The sequence below is a fragment of the Haliaeetus albicilla genome, chromosome 12 (genome assembly GCF_947461875.1).
Source record: "Haliaeetus albicilla chromosome 12, bHalAlb1.1, whole genome shotgun sequence".
Taxonomy (NCBI): Eukaryota; Metazoa; Chordata; class Aves; order Accipitriformes; family Accipitridae; genus Haliaeetus; species Haliaeetus albicilla.
The window spans coordinates 21276496-21293339 of NC_091494.1; the positions used below are offsets into that span (position 1 = coordinate 21276496).

Here is a 16844-nt window from a genome sequence, read left to right on the forward strand (position 1 = left end):
TTTGTCTTAAACAAAAAATAAAGCAATGAAAGCATGTTCAACATTTGCTCAGGATTGGCTTTTCCAGCTTTTTTGCAGCACCTTCAGGCAGCCAAGACATGGGGAGAAAAAGAACCCAGGAGGATGTTTTATGTGTGGATATGACATACAGAAAGGATTGCCAGCAAACTACAAGGCAGTGATTTCAAGCAGTGGGAGTGGAAACCCCCTCCTTTGCCTCCCCTCTCTTAGCATAAGGAAGTGCTGTGCCTACAGAGAAACATCATAGCTGATTTTTTGCAGTGCTGGGAAATTGTGTGCATTATAAGTAAAACTTCTAGACAGCTGCATTGTAAGTAAAACTTCTAGACAGCAAGTACACATCTGGGCAGATGCACACATATGGTGGAGGAAGATGATTAAGGGAGTGGGTGTAAAGGGGGTGGGTTTGGCACATGATCTTCTTCCCAGCCTGTTAGAAAGATTGGGCAGAGATGGGGCTGCAAGCAAGTGCTGGAAAGAAGGTGAGGAATTGAATCTGCAGTGCCCTGGCAATCCCACCACACTCATTTTCCTCATTCAATCTCCAAAACCTTAGGAAAAGCCATCTGCTTACATGTCTGGCAGGACGGTGAAGGCTCTGCTGGTGTCAGGAGTTCAGATCCCTCCCTGGCTGACTTGCATGCGTCCACATGAAAAGTGTGGTGTTTGAATGGCTTTTGGATCTGTAGTGAAGAAAACTCCCGTCATGGAAAGAAGGACTGGATGAGCTTACCTGCATGAGAAGACTGGAAGCCCTGTTTCAGCAGGAGATGAGGAATCTGCAGGGTGGGCAGCCTAATACCATCATCAGAGAGGTTGTCAGGGACCCTGGTGCCTTTGGATGAAATGTATTTACATCACATGTGCCAGGTCATGCCATGGAGAGCTTCAGGCTGAGTACACTGGATTTATGCTGTGCTGTATCTTCTGGGAGAGCGTGCTTCTGGTCCATACACAGGAGGAAGGAAAGGCAAGGTGTGAGCTGGGGGTCAGATAAAGGCCCACCAAAAGAAACACAAAGCCTCTGATTCTTTGGGAGATCTTGTGCCTTACCTATTGATAGACAGTGCTGAGCCCTTCTTGTTCAGCTGGTACTCAGGTGTCTGTCAGCTATTGTCTTTAGGTTTCTGCATATTGCTTAACAGTTCAAGCTCTGTGTTTTTCAGTAAGCACGAATACTTGGTTGTTGTTCTGCAGTGGTGCTGCACAGCTATGTTTAGAAAAGCCATCTATGTGATGTGGAGCATCTGCCAGCTACCTGGTCTCCCTGAGTGCTCTCCCAGGGACACCTGACAGTGGAGTGTCCTCAGAGCATGGGCCAGGAGCAGCAAACCAAGGGATGCCCCAGAAGCTCACAGCAGGTCTGGGCCCTATCTCTAATGCCATTTCAGATTATGTGATATGAAAAACTTGGTCTGGAAATCACACGAGAGCCAGCTTTCTCATGGGGTATCCAATCAGTCCTGCTTCCAGCTGGACAAGACAAAAGCATCTTTATTACCATTGAGCAAGCCTGTCTGCCCATCCCTACTGAGAAGATCAAACCCCATGTGTCTTGGCAGTGGTGTTTGTGGTCACATGCTGACCTGTCACACTGTCTGATGAGAGCTTCTGACACTGTGGTTTTACATGTAGCTAGAGAGGATATAAGCATGAGTCACGTAACTCCCAAACTGTGTGTTTTCTTCATTAGCTTCAATAAAGAGCCATCACACACTTTGCAAAACCAAAAGCTTGTGGGTTTCCTTTTCGTCTTGCCCTGGGGGCTGGGTGAAAGGAGGAGTCTATCTAATCCCTGCTAATGAAATTCCTGTTGCAAGGCACACGTGTGCATGCAACTGACATCCAGCTGGATCCCGAGGAGAGGGGGAACATGGTGTGGGGAATGGTCAGTTAATCATGGGGCTTTGGAGAGCAGCGAGTACAGTGTTGCACCCGAGTGGCTCCCTGAAGGACTTCCAGGTAACAGGAACGGCAGTCATGAATATGGATGGCTCCTCATTATTTTTGTTTATATATAACATTAATATTACGTAACATGAATATTATACCAAAGTCAGGCTGAAAGTAGGAAAGCAAATCTCCTCCCCTTTCTTCTTGAAAGTAGCCCATGTGCTGGTCCAGGATCACAGCAGAACACTTGGATTCCCATCTGCACCGATGAGTCTGGTCCAAACGGAAACATTGCATTCAAACCGGACTTTGACTCTGGGCAAACCTGGGGCAAGGGAGGACTTTCTCAGCGCGGCCCCACCTGCACCTCCCCAGAGCTCAGCTAGAAGCCTTCGTGAAGGAAAACACAGAGACGACACCCAGGGGACTGTGACACCTGGGTGCTCAAACACAGCTACTGAAATAACTTCAAAATAAAAAATAACTCCTCGTGCCTATCTGCTGCCTTAATAATTTAATGCTTCCAGCTTTACGTCACGCGGAGCGATCTCTAGACTTTGTGTTTTTTTTTTTCTTTTTTTCCTTTTCTCCCTTTTGCTGGTAGACAGAAGCTCCAAGGAGGCTGCTGCTGAATTCCCCGAGGATGCCCGTGGCCGCGCCGCAGCCCCCCCCCACGCCCCCCGTGGCCGCCCAGCTCCCCTGCTGCCACCTGCTGCGGGCGGCTCCCCACTGCAGCCGCGGCCGTGCGGCTTCATCGCCCTGCTTCAAACTGCTTTCCTCCACCTCCTCTTCACTTCTACTCAGGGGAAGTCTCCCCTTTCTCTCCATTTTTATACCTAGTGCAAACGCGACCAGTTCACGTCAAGCCTCAGTGGCGGTAGATAATTTCACAAAGTTAGAAACCGATGCTTCGAATACCTGAAACGCTTCTAGGATTGTCAGCAATTCTTTCTTCACACAATTGCCAGTTGCTTCCTATGAAAATATCTTCCCATCTCTTTCCCCCTCCAGCTGCACTACTGGAAAGCCGCCTGGCTGTGGTGCTTTCTGCCCAGCCAGGCTTCTGTCCGTTGGGATGGCCGGGATGCAGCTGAAGCCCAGTGCACATTAAACTCATCAAAGTCCCTTCTGATACGGCTTAGAGCAGCCCTGTGTGTAGGATGTGAGGCAAAGACATGAGTAAACAGCTACGGTGATTTTTGTCTGAAAATCCCAAAGGTCCTTTTTTTTCTCTGCCTTTAATTGAAGGAGGGGGAGGCCCCTCTGCTTCCCTCAAGGAAATTCCCCAGAAAGCATAGCTTCGAGAAAAAAATGCTCTTCCAGAAGAGTAAGAAAAAAATGAGATCCGAACCGCACCTTCCTCTGTCTCTTTGCATCTGGAATTACAGGTTTGTATTTAATTTCTCTGCAATGTAACATAGCACATTTCCTTACACCCTTAGATGCCCACATCTAACAGAGCGTTCCTGAAAATTACTCAGATGAATGAGTGCTGTATACCAGACTTAGACAATTTGCTATAGTTACAGAGTAATCATGGAAATATGGAAAGGCTTTGCAAGTGTAGCATTTATGGGCAATTTAAATTGAAAAACAGCCATAGCTCTGATATCTGGAAAGCTACTGACAATGCTGATAACTATTCTGTACAGGGGAGCTGGATGGAACCATCTATAACTAGCAGCTGTGTCATGATGGGTACAGAGGAAGAGCAGATTTAAGATTAATATTTATTTGATGTAACATATAAAATAGATATGTTTTTCTGTATATGCACACATAAAAGAGAAGAAGAAATGCTAATGATATAGGATTCACATTCTTAATGTACTTAGTTGTCTAACTCATAGGAAATCTGGATAAAAGATGTGAGATAGAAGTGACTGTGCTATGAATTATACAATGCCTGCTCCATAGGGCCTGCTCTTTCTCTGAGATTTCTATGTCCTACTGTTACATGAATAATCATGAATTTGCAGGGGATGTATGCTGGTTGTAGTCTGTCAGGTTTTCTTCTTCATTTCTCATAAAATTAGTACTTATGTACGTGCAAGAGGCAAAAGTAAGCAGGCAATAACATTAAAGAAATCATGCGGTGAAAAAAGCCACAGAGTGCCATTGCAGTAATTTCTTGCATATATTATATAAACAATACATAAATGCACAGTTTCTTGGGCAGACAATTGGGCTGCCACACATAAAAACAATGTCTTTTCTACTTTCCAGTTTCCACTCAGAGCAATCCCACAAATAATGCTTATTCAATTCCCAGCAGCTTCTGATCTCCTGACTCAGCCCTCTCTGAATAACAGTCAGGCATGTATGTAACAAAGGATGTTAAATATTAATGCTGAGGATTTTGTCACTGACTGTGCTATTAACATGTAGGGAACCATTCATCCTTTCCACGTAAATAAACTCTGCCTAATGCATTAGAGCTCTGCAAAGTCAGAGTCAACCTGACAATATATTCCTCCATTTTGAAAGATGAAAATAAGGGAAGAGAGAGATGTGTGAACCACTCTTTAATGGCTCACTGCACTTTTACTTGGATTTTAAACCTAGACTAACAGGACCATTAGAAAAAGAGGAAAAAAAAAAAAAAGAGAAAAGGTAATGTTTAAGGTGATCCTGGAGGATGCAGCTGTTAGGTGGTACACTGCCTAAAGCAGAGCCTTACATGAAATAGTGACAGCCGTACACTTGAGTGGGTCTGACATTGCCAGCACAGGTCCTACCATGCTCATTAGCTTGCCCTTTGCACCAAGACCTGCCAACGTACCTGTGTTTCTCCACTCAGGCCTGTCTTAGGGAATGGTTTCTGCTGGATTGGAGAAATTTAAGCACCCTCATCCCTTTACATCCATTTACAGGCAGTGATGCTGCTGATGGACATTGTCTGACATTGCATCTCCCTGGCCTGTCACAGCACGCATCAGTGGCACCTTTTAAGAGCAGTGGCTCTTTGGAAAACCGAAGCTTCTATGCCACAAATAATTTTCAGTTAAGTGCTTACTAGTATGCTCATTTGCTATTTTTCTAGTGTGGTACAGCCTCTCCAGCTCACGTTTCCAGCTCAGGTAAATTGATACTGCCTCAGTGGCTGCACTTTTGCCCTGAAATCTCAGTGTCAGTGGTGTCGCGTGGGTTTTAGATAGTTCAGGAGCCCCTTTGGTTCAGAGGGCACAAACGCAGATCGTGTTTTGCAGCCCATACTCTTGTGAATCTCCTCTCTGAGGAGGCAAAAGGGCTGACGTTCAGGAGCACAGGTTGTGCTGGCGTTCCCTGGTCCTCCCTGAGCTGCCAACTGTGCAGTCGTTTAGGTTGCTGCAATAATCAGGAGCTTATGTCAAGTGGAAAGTGACAGGCTAATTTAAGGAAAAAAAGTATTATTATGCTTTGTGAAAACAGAGCCTTAGTCGATGAGCTCGGAATTTCAGTGGAAAATATAAAATGCATTGGTATTTTTTTCCCTCATTTCTCCTAGTTTCAGCAATTCATCTCTCCTTTTAATATTTCTATGCAGCAATATTGGGTGGCAAGTCTCATGCTGCAGGTGTTACAGCATCCAGTAAGGGTCTTTTTCTGCTCCTGACCGGCACTGAACAACATGCCCTATCCAGTAGGTATATGTGTGTATGTATATATCTGCATACCCCACCTGAACTGTGGGTGTGGAAAGCTTTCACAGATCCAAACCCTGACTTCAGCATGATTTCACACTGCAGTGTATTCAGCGTAAACCCCTTTTTGCCCACGTTTAAGGTGGCCGTTTCCCTGAACCTGGCAGCAGCTCTGTCCCTCTCCGGTGGCAGGCAATGCGGTGCAGCTCGGCTCTCACCCTTTGCTGGTTGCTCTGTCCTCCTAATTTGCTTATGGGTCTTGGCAACGTTAACCCTTTGCAGTGAGACCCGCAGCACGGAGGACTGACAGCTATTTTATTGATACCCGGATTTCTTCCACATGCATTTTACCTATGTCTGCCAGCAAGCAGGCAGCAATACCAATAATTAGACTTAACACTTGTATAGCTTTTTACATTGCATTCATTATCCGTATTACTTACTAATGCCACTTGTCAAGTATAATAGCAGATGCAATCAAACATTGTCTAGGACTTTCCCTTCTATTAAGGCTGGATTCTGGCTTTCATAAGCAAAGTTTCATTAGCAGAAGTGGTGGAGGGAGGGGGAGGTAAGGGCTGCTTCTGGATGGATGGCTGTCACCAGCGGAGAGCAGCAGCCACCAGTCCTGCTGCCACCACCCTGCAGCCCCCAGCTTCAAGCCCTATCAGCTCAAGGATTTGCCATGATATCCCTCAGACTTGTTTAACCTGTGCTAGACATTAAAGTCGGCTTCTCCTGGCTCCTGTTTGGCCAAGCACATCTCCAGGGCCAGGATGCGGGAGCGTGCGCTGTCACAGCTCCACACATTTCGAGGGGCCCTAGTCTCTGCTCTGCTGGGGCTCCTCACGCAGACCATGCGAAAGGGCTCAGGGCAGGAGAGAGGGACATGCGAATGTGCATGTGAGTGTGTGCACCCATGCATGTGTGTGGAGGGGACCCTGAAACCCAAGCCGAAAAGCCCTGCTCTGAACATCTGCTGGTCTCTCACCCCCTGTGATATCGAGTGCCTCTCACAGCAAGTGCCCTGACATGTAAGTGATGGCTCTGGCAGAGCTATGAAATATGCATCATTTGTGTGTTTTTAGAGTCATACTTTTCCTGTAATTACCTTCCTTTCACTTGACAGCCCGCAAGCCATCGGAGAGGCTGCTCCGTCACCACTTAACTTCTTGCTTTTCTTCCTTTTCCCTTGTACACCTTCCCAATAGCATCTGAGCACTGCTGAAGAAGGGTACCCTGGTTTGTCCCGCTCTGCACCACAGTGCAAGGGTCCCTGGTGTCTTGTTCATGCAAGGGATCAGAAGATAAACCCCTGATGCTGTAGGTGGAATAAAAGAGGAGAATGGCTTGATTATGGCTGTGGGCCTCTGCTCCATTCACATGGCTGGGCCAGATCTCCCATCCCACTGCCCTTCCCAGGAGGTCTGGGGCTGCTCAGTGAGCTATAGGGCTAGATCAAGCCCCCTTTGCCTGCGTAACCATGTTGATATGTATACCCGTGTGATCAACTTTTACACAGACACCTTTTTCCCCATGATAAAAGAGCTTATATCATTTTATCCATCTCCACGCCAGGTCCTTATTCATTGCAGCTCAGCTTTGTTTTCCATTTACTTCTTGCAGCTCTGAAACAGTTGGATTGCTGTGGATTTCATTGATGTGCTCTTTTAAATAGAAAGACGTTAGGCCTCCCTGTCCTGCTGCCTTCAATGCCAGACAGCCCGTAAGGCTCAGGTTCCCAACCGGCACCATATGGCACTATGGAAAATGGTTCTTCTCTAAGATACCTGGATACGGCCAGCAGTGATTAACAGAGAGATCACAGTTGTGCCTAGGTTGCAGAGGTAATTAGAAACACTGATAATCACAGTGCAATGGTAAAGAACATCTCCCAGATTTATTGCCTCCTTCCCTGCTGATCCTGCAACGAGATTTAATACAAATTTACCCAAGCTAGATCCATCCTGCATAGGAAACAGTAAGCAAAGTGGATGCAGGGACTTCGCTGGGAATTGAGAAAAGCCCAGTAGGGACATTGGGGTGCTCATTTGGCCAGTCTGCCACATCTTCCCTCGCTTGAGATCCCACCTGCAAGTGGAAGGTGACATGGGGCAGAGCAGCCTTCTTCTGAGGGCAGGTGTGATGGAGCTTGGAGAGCATCTCCAGGATTGCCCCAAAGCCCTGTCTGGGGAAAGACAGTTATGAACGTGCTGCACTTTCTGAGCATGACCCCTGCAAGGTGCAGTGGATCTGACACACACAAATGGATTTACTGTGATTTGAAGAATTTGAAGAATTAATGAGCTGGAGAACTCAGAGGAACAGTGGCAGGCAAGCAAAGTGGCACTTAGTGGCACTGTGATAGACTGGCTTGCTTTTTAGTTTTGCCAGGGCCTTAATACTTGGCCTATAGCATACAGGAGTGCTGATAATAATTTGACTTCTGAAGTGCTCCCATGTCAAAGCAATCGGTGCATTGTACCAAACACAAAATGCAATTAAACTAATGTATTGCGTTAGGGAGAATAAAACCAAACATAAGATTTGAGTTCCAATTTTTAAATGAGTAGATGTGAAAACCCCTAAATTAACCACCTACTGCATTTTCTGTATGGAAGTGGTGCCACCAGTACAATCACAGGAACTGTACCAACAAGCAAACAGATGAAGAGAGAATTTTCAGGCCCAATTTTTAATGCTGTCAACAATTACAAACACTCCTGAGCTGGAGATTCAAATCAGGTGAGCTGAGGGGGGAGCAGGCTCTAAAGTACAGGACAGAGAAGAAAGGTGGAGTGTGTGCCTGGCGGGGCCCTGGAAACAGCCAAAGGAGTGATATCTCCTAGTGCTTAGATATCTCCTCCTGGAGAGGCCACAACTGTCTTGCAGGTGGGGAAACTGAGGCACAGAGTGGGAAAGCAGCTTTCTAGATTTCAGCTGCTGACAGAGCCAGGATGAGCGGCTGGACTTTCCATTTCACTTCTTTGCTCTATCCCTTTGGCAAGTACAAGGGATTTGTACTGCTGTGTAAACCCACCCCTGTTTTCTTTCTGAGAAGCCTGTAGCTCCATGCTCCTCTTAAATGTTAGGTTGCCAGAAGCAATGGAAATCTGCCAGCAAAAATTTTTATTTCTCCCACTATCTGGACTAATTTGAGCATCTCTGCGTGAAGGGGTGTTGCAGGGTGTGGGCATCCCCCCCACGTGCACTGACAATGCTTTCTTAGGAGCTGCGTGCTTTGTTCCTCAGCAAGACACCTCCTTGTTTTACCTGGTTACCTCTTTTAATAACATAAAGTGATTGTGGGTGGATTTCCATTGCAGACTACGTTCCACACTGTTGTGTCCACACGGTCTCTTGTAAGCACAAAATTGCACGGACTGTAGGATTTTTCCTGCTGCTGCTCTTCTGGCTGGGGACTCCCAAATTAGAAACACAAGGGGATTTTAAACAGAACAGGCTTATCCCGCAGTAGGATTATCCCTGAAACATGGCACCTTCCCCAGCCTCACCCTCTAGCCATCCCAGGGAGAGGGGTCTCAAATTTAGCAATGGTTTAATATGTGAAGCGGAGAGACGAAGGCTGCCAGCACAATGCCCAGCCATGCCGGGATTCCCCTCTACTTACAGCTGGAAACGTTCCTGTATGTCAGCAATGAAAATAAAAATAAAAATCCCCCGTGTAATGAAGAAGCCAGAGGGCTGCAACGTTTCGGGTTGGACTTTATTACCGTGATGGAACGACAGGAGCTTCACCTCTCCCTCCCTTTGCCTGCCGTGCGGCTTCTCGCTCTCTCCCCTTCCCTTCCCTTCGGCTGCCCCTGCGCTCGCCCGGCCGCCGGCGTGGGGGAGGCAGGGATGCAGGTAGGACAGGCACCCCCGGGCTCCCTCCCAGCCCCGGGCTCCCTCCCAGCCCCGGGCGCCTTCAGCCGGCATCCCTTGGGCTGCATCATTGGCATGCGGCGCCCGGCAGGACTGCATCACCGCTAGAGGAGATGCCAGCGCAGAGCCCGGCTGCGCCGCACACCGCGCTGCGCCGCGCCGGCAGCCGCGCCGCCGACGGCTCGGGGGGCCCGAGGTAAGAGCCAGCCCCCCGCTCTGCTCCCCCGAAAAGGGCTGACAGGCCGGTGCCGGAGAGCCGGCCGGCCGCGGGGTCTCGGTGCCGGGCGCCGCGCAGGCGGGGAGGCAGGGAAAAGCGCTCCGCAAAAAAAACCGAAAACCGAAGGTGCCGCTGGAAACCGGGGGTGGTCAGGGGCGCGGAGTCGGTGTCCGGGTTGGGGTGGACCGGTGGGAGCTGCCAGGGACTCGCTCAGCTCCGTGAGGCTGGAGGGGCCAGAGCAGCCGAGAGCGAAGCAGCAGTGGAAGCCAGCCCCGCTGCGCTGCCCGGCTGCCCTCGCTCTCCGCAGGGAGCGGAGGAGCGGCCGTGCGTCGGAGTTTGAGCTCAGGCTGAAGCAGTTTTTAAGAGTGCTGCTGGTGCGTGTCCGGGTCGCGGTGGGCTGGGGGGGGAGAAGGGGAAGGTGTTTGCATGCGGGCAGGGGCCGTCGTGTCCGCGGGGGAGCTGTGGGTGACTGCGCGGGTGGTGGCACCCGGGACGGGGGGGGCGTGGGTGCCCGTACCGGCGCACACACCAGCCCCGTCACCCTGCTGGTTACCGCACTGCCAGCACCCAGTTTAATTGTCCTCCCTTCATTATCCTCCCCAGTCTCTAGGAGAGCTTAAATGCAGCTAAAGCTGAAAACTGCAGTTCGTCACCTGTGTCAGGAAGGATTAAATGAATCCATAGAGAGAAAGCAATGATTTGGGGAGCTGGTGGGGCTGGCGCTCTGAACGGCAGCTGTTGCAGGACACGGATTCTCTGGCAAGAAGTTCCTGTGCATGAGTGCATGCCTATAGCACATCCTGTAACACATCCAGATGTACATCTCTGCAGGGACTATTTTTCTTTTAGAGGACAAGTGTTGTTTGAGGGAAATTTTCATTACACTTGTCAAACTGCAGTAATGCAATCCATAACACCAAGATCCCATTAAAAATAATGGGTGGAAACTGGCTCCGCAAGGACATTACTTGTCAGGGATGACCTTGTCTCAGGAAAAAAAGAAGAGTAACAATCTGATGATTATAATGTGTAGGTGAGGAGCAGTGCGGTGCTCTGTGTGTGCTGAGGGGAACCCTTGCTATGTTTAGGTCAGGCACTTGTAAGCACATACTAGAGCTTAAAGGGGTCTCCACGAATTTCAGGTAGGATGACAGCAAGTCCTGTGTCTGACATGGCATGCAAATTGCTGTTTCATGACCCCTCTGGATCCCTAGTGTTATCATTTGGGGGAAGAGAGAGGAAAAGGGTTAATTCTCTGGCATGTTTAGCCAGCTATTGAATACAGAATAATGCTGCACTGATCATCCGAGGGTGAAAGCACTGAGCCAGATGTCTGCTGCTCATTTGGAAACACACCTTAGTGCCTCTGCCCTAAATGACATGTGGCCCTAACACTTCGTGCAGTGGGATGCCCATGGTCAGACTGCCCTGTCCTACAGGACAACCTGGAGGAAGGAGTGGGAGCAAAGGCAGCATCCAGAGCTTCTTCTGATTCTTCTTCCTAACGGAAAAGCCCTCTTCCACCTCCAGTAGAAAGAGAGGGGCAACACCTCCCTCCCTTGCAAGAGAGCTGCCACAGGCAGCAGTCACCTACACGAGCGCCCTGGGCCTCAAGAGCTCTGTGACATCCAAGTCAGCTCCTGATGTCTCCCTTCTTCAGAGCCTTGCTGTGGAAGCCATGTCCATTGGTATTAGATGAACTCAGCTGGACATCAGATCTGTAGTGACACCTTTGGTTTTCCTGACACTATTCTGTGAATGCGTAATGCGAGCGTGGGGGGAACCCTCCCGGAGGATCAAAGCCAGACCCAGAAAGCAGCCGACAGGAGACAGCCCTCCTGTTCAGCTTGCCCTGTTATGAGAGGTCTGTCCCATGAAGCAGCTATGCTATTTGCACCCATTTATGTTCTGGTACATCTTTGAATGAAAGTCACTGATACCTGACAACTATTGATTGAAGGAGCCGAGCTGGAGGTGGAAGCCCAGCTTTCATGCCTCCTTGTGCCAGGTTCTGACGCAGCCCCTAACCTGCAAGTGCATGGCTGGGCACTCCCCAGAAGTCAGCCTTGCACATGCAGATGATCTCTGCAAATCTGGCTGCTTGTCTGCAGGTAGGGTCTGGGCACCGACTTCTGAAAGCACAGTCAAAGTGAATGTGAACAATCCCATGAGGAAAGAAGAGCACATGACCTGGTGTTTCGTACAGGGGCTGCACGTGGTTAGTTTCAAAACAGGAATTGATCCAGCCTGTACTTGCAGGGAAAAGGCAGGATGCTGAAGATGCATCCCTTTCTTGCTTGTAATAACCTCTCAGCTGGGAGCATTGCTTTTGGTGAAATGAAATAGGAGAGATGAAAAAGGAAGATGAAAAATCCCCCCATGATCCATGGTGATGCTGCCCCACTCGTACAGCACATTGCTGCTGGACAAAGCTTGGTGAGGCAGGTCTGGGTTTTGAGGCACAGCCTGCACTTGATGCAGCATGAGCCTGGCTCCCTTCCTTGCCTGTGCCGAGTGCCAGCCCCCAGGTCCTCCCTCCTCTGCTCAGAGCTGTCGTGGGTGGCTTCTTCCTGGCCTGACCACAAAGTCCCTGGTTTGCTAACAGTCCTGCTGAGAAAGCCAAAGTGAGCCTTGAAAATCCTCTTCCTGCATCGTCAAGTCGGCAAATTGATTTTCCAGATCATAAGCTGAACCTCTGAAATTGTTCTCTTCTGAAAAGATTATGGAATTACTCCTGTGCTAATAAACGCTTTAATGTTACAGTGACTAAAAGTCCCATAAGGACTTTAACAGCCAAAAAAAAGGCACTGTAGGAAATGGGAGCCTGTGGTGGCTGTGTCAGACCTTGCTTCACCATCTGCGGCAGAGGGGAGGAAGATGACTGAAGCTGGAAAATGAGAGGAAGGTGAGGAGACACGTGGTCTGCCAGGAAGCTGCTGAATCCATCAGAGATACCTTCCGCAGCACGCAACTTTATCCCTCTTTCTGCGAGGGCAAGCAGGGAAGGCAACACGTTACCTATTGCTTTTCCTTTTCAGCAGCTCTCTGGGAAATACCCATCCCATCCGGCACCCAGGATAACCCAGCTCCTGGTGACCTGCCTGGAGAGCCCTGAGGGCAGGCAGCAGAGTCAGGTCGCCATCGCCACCTCCCCGGGGCAGGCTGCTGCAACCTGCCACTGGACTATCCGAGTTTAGCGCTTACCCTTCTACCCTCTCAACACGATGCTGTCAGGCTCTGTAGTTCAGGATCATGACACTGGTTTCCAAATATATGGTAAGGCAGTGTATGCCCTGACCCCACCAGAGGAGTCTGGCATTTATTAGGGAGAAAATATGCTTCTGGGGATGAGTCTGCCACGATCCTGCTAGCTTTCACAGAGCTACAGTCTCGCCTCTGCTTTACTAACCCCAGTTTTATTGCACCGTAACTCCACTGGTTAAAACCGGGTTGTGCCAGATTTGAGTGAGAGCAGCATTAACCCCCTAAGATGGGACAGAGAAGCAGCGCAGGGAAAACGTCTTGATGCCCCATGAGCTGCAACGCAAGGGGAAGGCTGGTCTATATTTAGGTAAGGGCTCTGCACAGAATGGGTAATCCTCTTTCCATGAATTATCCAGCCTGGGGATTAGACTGCTTTAATCTCCCCCAGGCCTCCCCTGCTTGCAGTCGGGCTCAGTGGGAGCCAGGGGGGCGATGGCCGGAGGGAGGGAGGTGCGGGCAGGTTGCTGATGACTCATGTGGCTGCTGCCAGCCTTGCCAAGTGCTCCAAGAGGTCACCGCAGGCCCAGATGACACACGAGTGACGTGCAAGGCGAAAGGGAACATTATGGCATCCTGATTAGGAAAGAACACGGAGCTTTATAAATAATTGCGGAGACGAGGGAGTGCGGCAGCAGGTAGGAGGAGGGACAAGAGACCCAAAGCAGCAGTTTTCCAAAGTGTAATATCCTTGCTAGACTTTTTCAAGCTGTTTCTCTAACCAGAAAAAGGGATGCTTTTTGAACTGCAGCCGATATATCTGAGAAGATGCTCCAAACCCACCTGCTTGGGCTGGCTCTGCAAACGCGATTCTGGGGATGCATGTCAGGTTCATCTATTTGGAGTGCGAATGGATCACTGTCAATACTCCATTAAAATGTTGAAGGGAGGCCAGTAACACAGCTCAGCGACAGTGAGGGGGTGGGGAGGAACGGGGTGTGAGGAGGGAGGCAGGCTGGATTGCACCAAACCCTATTTCATTCACAGTTATGGGGTGAGTGCCCTGTGTGCAGAGAAGACAGATTTCTGTCCTTTACCTACTGCACAGCTGCTAGAAAAAAGGAGTCCTGTCACTAATCTCAACCTGGGGACTTGTACGTGCCATAGAGGAGATATTCTTGTCACCCCTACATGTGGGTTTTGGGACAAAGCTTTGGTGGGGGGAAGCATGAGAAAGGCTCAGCTGTGCCATGCCAGGCTGGCACCCAGCTCCGCAGGGATGCCAAAGGGCCTTTTCCCCCCAGTGCTGAAGGCAGCGGAAAAAGGGGGGATCTTTTTCTGAGGCAGGAACAGAGTCCTTGTCCGGGAGACAGATAGCTGGCACCACTGATTTTCTGTATCTGGGTTTCTGGTGGGGCCACTCTACTTCCTCCCCTAACCTCTAGAAGCTGGGATGTATCTCACAACTAGGATGGTTTGTCATCCTTCACTCTGCTTTCCAGTCTTTAACTAAGAAATCAGTGCAGGGTTTTGATTTCCCCAATTCTCTTTGCATTTTACTGCTCTCTGGACGTCTTGTCACGTTGTCCTGGCATTACATCCCCCTGGCTGCTAATGTTGTGGACCCCCACAGTACAGCTGCCATCCCCCAGACTCATGCTGGCCACCCTTGTCTGAACTGCTGAAAAGTCAGGTGTATTCATGGGGAAGTTAAATGCACCAAGGCACTTTATTTTTCCTGCATTTAAATCAATTTATTCTACTCTCTGCTGCTTATCCTACATAACCTAAATCAGGATTTCGACCCTATTGTATTTTCCCCTGCCCAGAACTGGGACAAATTGAAAGCCTCGTCCTGCCATTCAGCATTCCCACTTTTACTCACATCATCTAGAGAATGCCATTTAAATAACTTCAGGGGACTTTGAATTGAACAGGGAATAAATGACCAGGCTCCTAACTCACTGCTAGGAAGGGAAATACCTTGGCTGGCCCTGCAGCTCCTGCCTTGCCCAGACACAGAGACAGAGTCAGTGCAAACCCTGGCTTGTTTCTGTGTGTGAGGTTAGAGCTAGAAATCACCAGAAAAAAACCTTGATGAAAGAGGGAGAGCAAAGAAGGGAAAGACTGGGGAAGGTCTTTGCCTTTAACGTGAGCTAGTGTGTCTTTCCTCCCTGTGTCGAACATCCTCAATTTCCTGTTTAACTTAAAGACAACACATCTGTCACGTTAGCATCTCCCGCTGCCTGGTTCCCCCAAGCCACCCCCCTCCCATCTGCTCTCCCTCCTGCCTCCAGCCTCCCTCTGCTCCTATTGCTCTGTGGCTGCGGCGTGTGAGTGTGCGTGCGCCTGTGTTTTCTGCTGGCTGATGGACCTTTCCATTGGTTGTGCTTCAGTACCTGGATGCGGTCACAGCGGGATGATCGGCTTGGCTTGCAGAGCATTTACTTCTAATCTCCGGCTTGTGACATCCTAGCAGAAAGGGGCGAGTCTTTCAGGAGCAGCTCCACGGGCTAAAAAGAGGGGAAATAGCTGGTGAACGGCTGTGATGAAATATTTCCGAGTTCTGGTAAGCGATGCTTTTCTCTTTGGTCCCTTTCTGGACAATCAGTCCGGATGCAAAAGTAATAATGCTTAATGGGGTAAAAAGGAAAGGGAGGGGAGCTGAAAAAGTGACAGAAAAAAACTATGAGGCCCATTCGGTTTGTACGGAAGCTTTTCCAGGGGTCAGTGCTCATCAAAGCAATTTAATTACTATTAGCGAGAGGCTGAGAGCTGAGCAGATGAGACAGCGTGTGTGCCTAGGCAGTCGGAGCAGCTTTCACTCGCATGCAGTTTCATCACCCACTCTGTATCTTTTTCTCCTACGTGATTTCCAGCTTGGTCTGGGGCACATTCAGAGCTCACGGCCAAGCACTGGTGGTGCTCTCCATGGAGTAGTCCTACGTGAGCCGCTACCCGAATGCTGCCTTTTCTGCCTTATGCTCTTTACTGCAGGAGTTTTGGAAGGTCATTCATGAATTCTTGCCCCTAAGTTGATGTATAAAGCCCCTCAACTTTTCTAGCTGATAAACAATCTCCGTCGTGAAGTCTTACTGCATTTTTCCCTGAAACCAGTCCCCTAGGTGCTGCAAATAGCTGATATATAGAGAGGTGCAGATAAAGATGTTTGGAAGTAAGAGGGTCTACCTGGACTACACACTGCTGGGACTGTGAGGTATCTGATGTCCTGGACGTTGGCTTACACAAAATGAGAGGTTTGAGAGCCGCTTTATCTCACAGGACTCTCAAAATGGGCGTCCTGCTTCTAAGTCAAGTGACAGCAGAGCTCCTACACTAGGGATGAATTTAGGGCCCTTGTTTAAAGAGGATCAGGGAATAATAAACCTAAGAGCAGCCTTTGCAATCTGGCTGCATTGAATCTGCAAAGGTCTGTACCTAACATGCCTCTGTTAGACAAAAAACGAAGGAAAAATAGAGTGGTGATGCTTTGGAAATTTTGCTGACAGGTACAAAGCTATGACCTTCTTGACAGACCTGTGTTCCACCCAAAAACTCGCGCAAAATTTGGCTTGGGGATGCCAAAACAAATTCTTCCTGGATTTATTTATAACAGGCAGAGTTAAAAACTACTCCTGGAGAACATTGCAGAGATGATTTGTTTATGAAAATATACCTCTCATTATGTTTTCATACAGAAACCTCCACTTGCTAAAAACTCACACATTTCCTACTCTTTGATGTAGATACCATGACACTTAGAGTGGGGCACTCTGGTTATTGTGCTTATTCTAGAGCAACCTTGAAGTTTCAAGCACCAGTTACTTTAAATCTAAAGAAAAAGATCCTCCTCTCCTAAGCAGCAAGTTTTGGCTTGGATTTTTGTTTCATGTGTGTTTCAGGGTGACAATCTTTTGTACAAATCTGTGTCTGGTGAACAGTGGGTGAAGTGAACACAGGAAAGTGGAAGGGGCTTTGCGTGACTCTGAATCCCAGCACTGTGC

General features: G+C 48.9%; 1 protein-coding gene across 3 annotated transcripts in view; it reads left to right on the forward strand.

Annotated features, from left to right (window-relative positions):
- Positions 1-9406: 9406 nt before the first annotated feature.
- The window catches only part of SV2B (synaptic vesicle glycoprotein 2B), a 69392-nt gene continuing 61954 nt past the window's right edge, over positions 9407-16844 (forward strand). Inside the window, exons 1-2 of one of the 3 annotated variants that reach the window (XM_069798477.1) lie at positions 9407-9618; positions 15237-15409. The gene's annotated coding sequence lies outside the window, so the exon portion shown is untranslated. Of the gene's footprint in view, positions 9619-15136; positions 15410-16844 lie in introns of those variants that run through there. The other 2 variants (XM_069798481.1, XM_069798478.1) reach the window with 2 other exon arrangements.